Below are 10824 nucleotides of genomic sequence, written 5' to 3'. Positions count from 1 at the left end.
CTGTTCACACCTTCAGGGGTTCTTAAGTCAGAGGCATACGAGAGGCCGTTCTCTGCATTCTGGGCTCCACCTACCAGGTACGTGACAGTACCGGACAGCCATGTCCGAGCCCACGCAGGGAACGTCGCCTATGGAGGACTTATGCCATCATTTGGCTGAACTTACACAAGCTGTTAAAGACCTGCAAGACGGTTACAAACGCCTGGAAGAACGTGTTCAAGTGCTCTCTACTTCAGCTCCAGGTCCGTCCTCGGGCCCTTCTGTAGTAATGTTGCCTCCAGAACCTAAAGTTCCCACGTCAGAAAGGTTCTTCGGGGACCGCAGCAAGTTTAGAGCATTCCGTAATGCCTGTGAACTTTTCTTTGCACTGCAACCCAGAACTTTTTCATTAGAAACCACTAAGGTGGGGTTCGTCATTTCCCTCTTGCTGGGGGAAACCCAGGCATGGGCCCATCGACTTCTGGAACAAAAGAACAGCTGCCTTAATCTACTGGACACTTTCTTCCAAGCCATGGCTCTTCTCTATGAGGACCCGCAACAAGTTGCTACTGCAGAAGCAGCTCTGTTCTCTCTCCAGCAAGGTCGTAGGGCGGCGGAGGACTATGCATCTGAGTTCAGGCGTTGGAGTTCCGACACAAATTGGAACGACGCCGCCCTACGTCACCAGTTCCGCATAGGACTCTCCGAGCCACTAAAGGATGAGTTGGCCCGGGTTGGCATCCCGAAGACACTTGAAGCCCTTCTCAATCTCTCCTTTCAGATTGACAGGCGTCTAAGAGAGCGAAGAGCTGAACGGACTGCCGGGTCCGCTCGCCCAGTCTGGATGCTTCCACGTGTACCACAGCCTTCTGCCCACGCTCCTGCTGATTCCACTGAGCCAATGCAGTTAGGCCTGATCCGTCCCTCTCTGACTCCGGAGGAACGTCAACGCCGGCGAGCTAATGACCTTTGCCTCTATTGCGGAGAATCTGGACACTATGTGAGGACTTGTCCCGCAAAGACCCGTAAGCACTTTACTCTCTCCCCTACCTCTTCATCTGCTGTGTTTGATCATGCTACTCATTTGGATATTCCCATCTCTCTACAGCTTCCAGAAGGGAATATGCAAGCAACCGCCATCATTGACTCCGGAGCCTGCAGCGGGTTCATGGACTTGTCTTTTGCCCGTAAATTCCACATTCCTCTACGACCCAGAGCACAGGGACTGTCTGTACATCTGGCCGACGGATCAGCTATAAAATCTGGGCCCGTAACACAAGAAACAGTTCCTCTCAAGACCACCATTTCCGGCAACCACCAAGAATTACTCTGTCTTGACATCATCGAATCTCCCTTGTTTCCCATCATACTGGGAATGCCTTGGCTCAAGGCACACAATCCGCAAATAGACTGGTCTACTGGAAAAATCCATTTTCATTCCTCATATTGCCAGCAACATTGTCTACAGGACACTACCAAAACCCCGTCTTCTTTGCTATGTCTGGAGACCGATGCTGAAGCCTGCCAAGCAGTTCCCAAGGCTTACCATAACTTTCTGGACGTGTTCAGTAAAAAAGGGGCAGAGACTCTGCCACCCCATAGACCTTACGATTGTCCGATTGAGTTGCTTCCCGGAGCAGAAATTCCCTTTGGGAGGATTTTTCCCTTAACTGAACTTGAACTCGGGACTCTTAAAGAATACATAGATGATAATCTGAGGAAAGGGTTCATACGCCCTTCTACCTCCCCAGCAGGAGCAGGGATTTTCTTCGTAGAAAAGAAAGACCACTCTCTATGCCCCTGCGTAGATTATCGGGACCTTAATAAGATCACAATTAAGAATCGGTACCCTCTACCCTTGGTACCCGAACTTTTCCAGTGACTCGGAACTTCAACCATCTTTACCAAATTAGACCTTCGTGGAGCCTACAATTTAGTCCGGATCCGAAGCGGAGACGAATGGAAAACAGCCTTCCGCACCCGCTTCGGACATTTTGAGTACCTTGTCATGCATTTTGGTTTATGTAATGCTCCTGCCACCTTCCAGCATTTTGTTAATGATATTTTCAGAGACTACCTTGACTTGTTTATCATAGTATACCTAGATGACATCCTGATCTTTTCCTCCTCACTGATTACTCATCGAGAACATGTCGGGAAAGTTCCAACCCGCCTTCGCCAGCATGGCTTGTATGCAAAACCTGAGAAGTGCGAGTTTGAGCGCCAAAGCATCCAGTTTCTGGGCCTAATCATTTCGACTGGCGGTGTCAAGATGGATCCACAGAAGGTCTCTGCCATCTTGGATTGGCCAGCTCCGACTGATAAGAAGGGAGTTCAGCGATTTGTGGGGTTTGCAAATTTTTATCGCAAATTCATTAAGGGATTCTCTTCTATCATTTCCCCATCACAAGTCTTACTCGGCAAGGCACCCATTTCCAATGGTCTTCTGAAGCTCAAGCAGCCTTTACTTCCTTAAAAGAACAGTTCGTTTCAGCCTCCGTCTTAAAGCATCCTGACCCAGCCTTACCTTACATACTGGAAGTAGATGCTTCCGAGGTAGCAGTAGGGGCAGTTCTTTCACAGAGACAAGGATCCAAGGCTCTGTTACACCCAGTGGCATTCTTCTCTCGCAGGCTAACCGAAGCTGAAAGAAATTATGATGTTGGGGATAGAGAGCTACTTGCAATCAAGGCTGCGCTAGAAGAATGGCGTTACCTCTTGGAAGGAGCGGCCCATCCTATTCTGGTGTACATTGATCACAAGAACTTAGAGTACTTGAAAGTTGCCAAGAGATTAAAACCACGACAGGCCAGAACAAAACAGTTCAGCTAAAACTACAAGTTAGTGGGGTGCGTCCTGCTCACAGTGTTCAGCTAAAACTACAAGTTAGTGCGGTGCGTCCTGCTCACAGTGTTCAGCTAAAACTACAAGTTAGTGTGGTGCGTCCTGCTGACAGTGTTCAGCTAAAACTACAAGTTAGTGGGGTGCATCCTGCTCACAGTGTTCAGCTAAAACTACAAGTTAGTGCGGTGCGTCCTGCTCACAGTGTTCATCTAAAACTACAAGTTAGTTTGGTGCGTCCTGCTCACAGTGTTCAGCTAAAACTACAAATTAGTGTAGTGTGTCCTGCTCACAGTGTTCAGCTAAAGCTACAAGTTAGTGTGGTGCGTCCTCCTCACAGTGTTCAGCTAAACCTACAAGTTATTTTTTTGCGAGCTCTGCACAGTGTTCAGCTAAAGCTACCTGTAGAAGGTTGGTGGTGTTCTCATATTACAGGCAGGCAGTTGATTTTGCTAGCTGCAGTATCAGTACATACATATATATATATATATATCCCAGCTGTGCAGCTACAGGCCATTAGTATGTCTGGAAGGCCAAGAAGGAGAGGCAGACAGTCACAAGCCAATAAGAGAGGGCAAGCAGGCTCTGTGTCTAGTGCTGGTCGTGGAGACGGTGCATCCTCATCAGCATGTGGCCATGGGACATGCTTGGCCTTTTTTTCGGCAGCTGGCCATGTTGAGCCGCAACACGTGGAAGACTTGGTCGAGTGGATGACCAAGCCGTCCTCATCCTCCTCATCCTCTCTCACCCATGCCCAGGGTACTTTGTCTGGCAAAGCAGCGGCCTCTTCCCTCGGCTCAATGTCATCAGTGACTCCTTCCCTAGCCCCACCATGTCCTCCTGAGGAGTCCCTCAAACTGTTTGACCACAGTGTTGGGTACATGCTCCAGGAGGATGCCCAGCATTTGGAAGGCTCTGATGATGATACTGAGCTCGATGAAGGCAGTAACATGAGCACGGACAGAGGGGGTGCCCAAGAAGGACAGCAATCAGGCAATCATGCTCCCCCTGCTGCAGCATACTGCCAGGTTTGCTCCAGTGATGAGGAGGGAGGGGATGATGAGGTCACTGACTCAACGTGGGTGCCTGATAGGAGAGAGGAGGAGGAGGAGGAGGCGGCACATCACCAACGAGGCAGGATGCCCTCCAGGGGCCAGTCTAAGGGCAGCACATTGACTGCATCAAACCCCAAAGCTCCACATGTGCAGGGCGCTGCAGTCTCTGCGCGTTATTCAAAAAGTTCTTTGGTGTGGGCCTTTTTTTGAGAGGAGTGCATCAGATCGCACCGCTGCTATTTGCAACATATGTCTCAAGCGTATCTCGCGTGGCCAAAACATCTCCCGCTTGGGTACCACATGCTTGACCAGACATATGTTGACCTGCCATGCAGTTCGTTGGCAAGCGTATCTAAAAGACCCACACCAAAGAACAAAGAGGACCTCTCCTTGCTCCTCATCAGCTGAGATCTCCAACCCCACTATACCTTCAGTCCTCTCTGAGACCTGCACTGAGAGGAATGAAGGTGTAGAATTAGGTGTGTCACAGCCAAGTGCTTGTGGGCAATCTGCTTTTGGTACACCGACGTCAGATTGTACCAGGCAAATTTCCCTGCCCCAGCTGCTGCACCGCCGAAAGAAGTTTGCTCCCAGCCATCCACATGCCCAGCGGTTGAATGCTAGCTTGGCAAAATTGCTAGCACTTCAACTGCTGCCTTTTCAGTTGGTAGACTCTGCCCCCTTCCGTGAGTTTGTGGAATGTGCGGTTCCTCAGTGGCAGGTACCCAAACGCCACTTTTTCTCATGGAAGGCGATTCCGGCTCTCTACCGGCATGTGGAAGGCAATGTCCATGCCTCGCTGGACAGGGCGGTCAGTGGTAAGGTGCATTTTACCACTGACTCATGGTCCAGCAGGCATGGACAGGGACGTTACCTAAGTTTCACGGCGCATTGGGTGACTGCTGGCAGCTGGGAAGAATGCAGGACAAGGTGCAGTAGTGTTGGAGGTTGTTCCGCCACCACGCCTCCAAAATGCTAATGATTGTGACACACCTCTCTCCTCCACCCCCTCCTCTTCTTCTTCCTCCATGGCATCTTCCTGTGCTTTGTCCTCGGAACCAGTGGTGCTCCGTAGCCGTTCAAGGGGCTACGCAAGTACGCAGGCCAAAAGATGCCATGTGGTGCTTGAGCTGGTGTGCTTGGGGGGCAGGAGCCACACTGGGGCAGAGGTTCTGTCAGCTCTGCAGGGGCAGGTTCAGAGGTGGTTGATGCCACGCCAACTTAAGGCAGGAATGGTGGTTTGCGACAATGGCACCAACTTCCTCTCTGCCCTCCGACAGGGACAAATGACCCATGTGCCCTGTTTGGCTCACGTCCTTAACTTGGTTGTGCAGCGGTTCTTGGGCATGTACCCGGGCTTACAGGATGTCCTGAGGCAGGCCAGGAAAGTCTGTGTGCATTTTCGCCGGTCATATAATGCCAGTGCTCGGCTGGCGGACCTCCAAAAGGAGTTTAACCTGCCCAAGAACCGCCTAATCTGTGACATGCCCACCAGGGAACTCAACGTTGGCCATGCTGCAGCGGCTGCACACGCAGTAGAGGGCCATCAATGAGTGCCTGTGCGACTATGGCACCAGGACAGGGTCAGGGGAGCTTGTTTTTTTTTCCCCACACCAGTGGGCCATGATCAGGGATGCATGCACTGTCCTGTTACCATTTGAGGAGGCCACGAGGATGGTGAGCAGTGACAGTGCATGCATCAGTGACACTGTCCCCCTTGTCCACCTGTTGGAGCACACGCTGCGTGGAATAATGGACAGGGCACTTAAGGCAGAACAGAGGCAGGAAGAGGAGGACTTCCTTAGCTCTCAAGGCCCCCTTTATCCAGACAGTGTTCCTGCATGCCCGCCGATCACACAGGAAGAGGACGAGGAGGAGGAGGAGGAGGAGGAGGAGAAGGAGGAAGATTGTGTCAGTATGGAGGTGGAGCCTGGCACTCAGCATCAGCAGCAGTCTTTAAGGGATCAGTCCCAAGAAACACATGGATTTGTACGTGGCTGGGAGGAGGTGGCTGCGGACCATGTCACCCTTAGTGACCCAGAGGACTCCGGACCGAATGCCTCAGCAAACCTATGCTGCATGGCCTCCCTGATCCTGCAAAGCCTGTGTAAGGATCCTCGTATTCGTGGTATCAAGGAGAAGGACCAATACTGGCTGGCAACCCTCCTTGATCAACGTTACAAGGCTAAGGTTGCGGACTTTATCTTGCCATCGCAGAGGGAGCAGAGGATGAAACATCTTCAGGAGGCCTTGCAGAAAGGTCTGTGAAACGTGTTCCCAGAGACTGGGAGGTTACAAACTCCTGTTTCTGGACAAGTGTTGCTGAGGCTTCGGTCAGTCAAAGAAGGAGCGGTGGAGAAGGTGGCCGTCTGACCGATGCGTTCAGACAATTTTTTGGTCCGCAGCCCCAAGGTATGATCGGTTCCAGCAACCATCGCCAGCATCTGTTTTACATGGTGCAGGAATACCTAGGGGCAAGATCTGACTTGGACACCTTTCCCACCGAAAATCCTCTGGGTTACTGGGTCTTGAGGATGGATCACTGGCCAGAGCTTGCACAGTATGCAATTGAGCTACTGGCCTGTCCTGCATCCAGCGTTCTTTCGGAACGCACATTCCGTGTTGCTGGAGGCTTTGTAACCGATCACAAGGTGCGTCTGTCCACCGACTCGGTCAATCGACTGACCTTCATAAAAATGAATCAGTCTTGGATCACCACCAGCTACCAAGCAGCTGATGCTGAAGTAACCGAATATTTTTTTTTTAAATCTCAGATCCCTTCAAAGACTGCCTATGCTGATGCTGAGTGACTATCCCTTAGTAATTATCCTCTTCCTTCTCAATGATCATGCTGATAGCTTGTAAGAACATTTTTGGTTCTGGGCGCCACCACCAGTGCCTATGGCCCAATTTTTCAGCCCCTGTTAAACAGGGGTGTGTAATTACAATTTTTGATGCAATACTTTGCAGCAGGGCTCATTTGTGCGTTACAACTAGAGTATCTGTGAGGGGTTGCAGTGTTGTGGCACCAGCACCAGTGCCTAAGGCCCAATTTTTCAGCCCTTGTTTAACAGGGGCGTGTAATTACAATTTTTGATCTAATATTTCACAGCAGGGCCCATTTCTGCACCCACCAAGAGCGAGTGAGGACTTACAGTGTTGTGGCACCAGCACCACTACCACCACCAAAGGCCCAATTTTTTTGCCCTTGTTCAACAGGGGCATGTAATTACAATTCTTGATCTAATATTTCACAGCAGGGCCCATTTCTGCACCCACCAAGAGCGAGTGAGGACTTACAGTGTTGTGGCATCAGCACCACCACCACCACCACCACCAAAGGCCCAATTTTTCTGCCCCTGTTCAACACGGGCATGTAATTACAATTCTTGATCTAATATTTCACAGCAGGGCCCTGTGAGGGCTTAAAATGTTGTGGCCACAACAACACCTAAGGCCCAAATTTCTGCTGAGTATATAGGGCAGGACCCTACTTTCAAACATCTAACTTACAAATGACTCCTACTTGCAAATGGAAGGAGACAACAGGAAGTGAGATGAAATCTACCCCTAGGAAGGGAAATTCTCTCCTGTAAGAGTTAATATGGGAAAAACATTTCTCCTTTCCACTAATGCTTTCCAATCCTTGTTCCACAAAAAAACCCAAATTTTCAAAAAACATTTGTCATTGGGACAAACAGTGAGGTGAAATCTTCTGAAGAGGAGGACAGACAGCAAAACAAATGTCACAGGGGTGATAACCCTTCCCTATGTTTTCCAAAAAGCTTAAAAAAGATTTTTTGGCTGGAGCTAAACACGTTAAAAATGTACCCGTTCAAAATTACAAACAGATTCTACTTAACAACAAACCTACAGTCCCTGTCTTGTTTGCACCGCCTGTATACTGCTGTTCAGAGTATATAGAGCCTGGTGGCCCCACACCATTCCTTATTTTAATTTGGGTGCGGGGTTCCCCTTAATATCCATACAAGACCCAAAGGGCCTGGTAATGGACTGGGGGGTACCCTTGGCGTTTGTCTCACTGATTTTCATCCATATTGCCAGGACCCGTCATTACATTAAACCCGCAAGCAGTTTTAAATGAAATTTTTTCCTTTAAAAATGACATTTGGTGCAGGGACTGTTCTAAGCACGGGAAACACGCGTCACTTTACAGGCATACTATAGACACCCCCCAGGTACGATATTTAAAGGAATATTTCACTTTTTTTTTACTTTAAGCATCATTAAAATTACTGCTCCCGGAAAAACGGCCGTTTTTAAAAGTTTTTTTTGCATTGATACATGTCCCCTGGTGCAGGACCCGGGTCCCCAAACCCTTTTTAGGACAATACCATGCAAATTAGCCTTTAAAATGAGCACTTTTGATTTCGAACGTTCGAGTCCCATAGACGTCAATGGGGTTCTACCGTTCGTGCGATTTTTCGGTACGTTCGCAGGTTCTGGTGCGAACCGAACCGGGGGGTGTTCGGCTCATCCCTATTTGTGACTTCATAATCAGAGTGAAGTTTCCTGCTGATTAGTTTGTGTCTGAAGTTGGGTGGTTGTCTGAAAGCCAATAATGGGGGTTGTTGGAATATTCCTTTCAGAATTTCATCCTCTGTTATAATGGGTTGTAAATCTTTGATTATCTTTTTGATCCCTTCAAGTGCTGGATTGTATGTGGTGACTAGAGGTACCTGGTTATTGGTTTCCTTACACATTATGCTAAAGTTTTACGACCCCCTCTGTGACTAGTATCCTCCCCCCCTAAATTCTGTAGCTCTCCCTCTGTCTTATCTCACTAACTATGCTGCTATCTTTATTACCATTGATTTGTATGTGTTTGTTTGTTTTTTCTCTTTAACATTCTGCTTAAAAATTTGTGAATCAGTACTGCTTGGACCTTGAAGAAGGGGACATACCCCGAAAGCTTGTCCTGAAAAATTGTATGTTAGTGCAAATAAAAAAGTATCACGGACAGTACTCAATTTTCTCTGTCACAATTGCACTAATACGGCTACAATCAAATCAATAAAGGCATACCATTTTATGGATGTCATCCTGAGTGCTGACCATCCCTTTCCTTAATCTGGTACACTGGAGGTGTCAGCTGTCTGGAGGTCTGAGCACCAGGTGGAGCTGTTATATGGGAAGGTTGTAGCGCTTCCATACCTGTTTTCCCTAAATGTACCAGGATATCTTCATACAGGCTCTTCATATTGACATACAGGAATGCAAATCAATGCAAGTAAACTCTGTAACATTTCAAACTTTTTAACAATTTTGTATAAAACTTGGTTGTTCAGCATGAAGAGGTAGGCAGCTAATGAACTAAAACAGTGAAAAATTATATAATCTATATATATATATATATATATATATAAACTCACGCTAATGTTGAACAAATTGAATAATAAAAAAAGAATGAAGCTGCTATACAGAAAGTGCTAAACACTTGAACAGAGTGAAAGAGTATAAATACAGCGCTCACAAACATGAACCCATCATAAGTAAAAGTAATCAGAACTAAAACAAACATGTAAATGTGGAGTATGTCACCTTTTACTTAAGTCTAAATTCAGACATCATGGCACACATGATCTGAAAGTTCCTAAAAACAAGTAAGGACTCTCGGGTTTACATGGTTATGGGATTTGTTTGTCTTCTTTACTTTAGTACCTTTCTCTAGCTGTGTGAAGTTGGCACCCTATGTTTGTAAAACTTGAATAAAAATGTACCATTCGTTTGTGCCGCGTTTGTGCTGATTTGTGCCTCAAAAATGAGCGTTTGTGCCGGTTCGGTTTCTGAGATATTAAACATTCAATTTAATGCAAGCCCCGCCCACTTTGCACCCCATGTTGCTGAATTTTAAAAAAACAAATCTACCATTCGTTTGTGCCGCGTTTGTGCCGCAAAAATAAACATTTGTGCCGCTTTGGTTGCAGAGATATTGTGCGTTAAATTTGCTGAAACACCGCCCACTTTGCACCCCATATTGCTGAATTTTAAAAACAAATCCGCCATTCATTTGTGCCACATTTGTGCTGGTTTGTTCAGCAAAAATAAACATTTGGGCTGCTTTGGTTGCGGAGATATTGTGCCTTATAGTTGCTGAAACCCCACCCACTTTGTACCCCATATTGCTGAATTTTAAAAACAAATACGCCATTCGTTTGTGCCTTGTTTGTGCTGGTTTGTGCCGCAAAAATAAACGTTTGTGCAGCTTTGGTTTCGGAGCTATTGAATGGTATATGTTGTCAAACCACACTGACTTTACACCTCGTTATTAAATCTTACATACAGCTAGATTTATTTGTTCGTGGTTTGTGCAGATTTGGTGGATGTTGTACATGATTTTACTTCACATTCGTAGTTTTGCCACCCCCACAGGAATCCCCCCTTCCGATTCTCTAGCGCTGACTGGAAGAACAGACGGAGGAGGAAATCTGGGGAGGAGGCGGGCACAGCTGGCTCTAGCGAGCCAGAGCCAGCTGTCAATCAGGTGGCAGTGTGGATCTCGACAGTATTGTCGGGATCTGTCCCGGCTGCAGCGCAGCTCTGCGCTGTCAGGATATAGTGGGCAACAGCCCGCAACATGCATATGAGTTTTTTTGTCACAGGAGAACATACTATATGTCATCTTGTGAACAAAAAGAAAACTAAGGCCAAAATAGGTTGGGCCATAGTTCTCTTTTAACAAAAGTTTAAACCAGGTGTTAACCAAGCAAAACAGCACTCCAACAAATTCTCTTATATAAGTCACTTCTTTTTGTAATTGCTTGAAGCCTCCGTAGGAATCTGATGCTCAGGAACGGGGAAAAGGCATACGCCCTGTTGGAGCTTCCACTGATCTATCAGGGCATCTATTCTAAAGGCCTGGCTGCAACGGCCCCAAGTGTGATACTTCCTGATTTTTAAGTTGCAGGGGGATGCAAATAAATCTACT

Source organism: Aquarana catesbeiana, linkage group LG03 (assembly GCF_042186555.1).
Source record: "Aquarana catesbeiana isolate 2022-GZ linkage group LG03, ASM4218655v1, whole genome shotgun sequence".
Classification (NCBI taxonomy): Eukaryota; Metazoa; Chordata; class Amphibia; order Anura; family Ranidae; genus Aquarana; species Aquarana catesbeiana.
Note: the sequence above shows the minus strand (reverse complement) of the source record.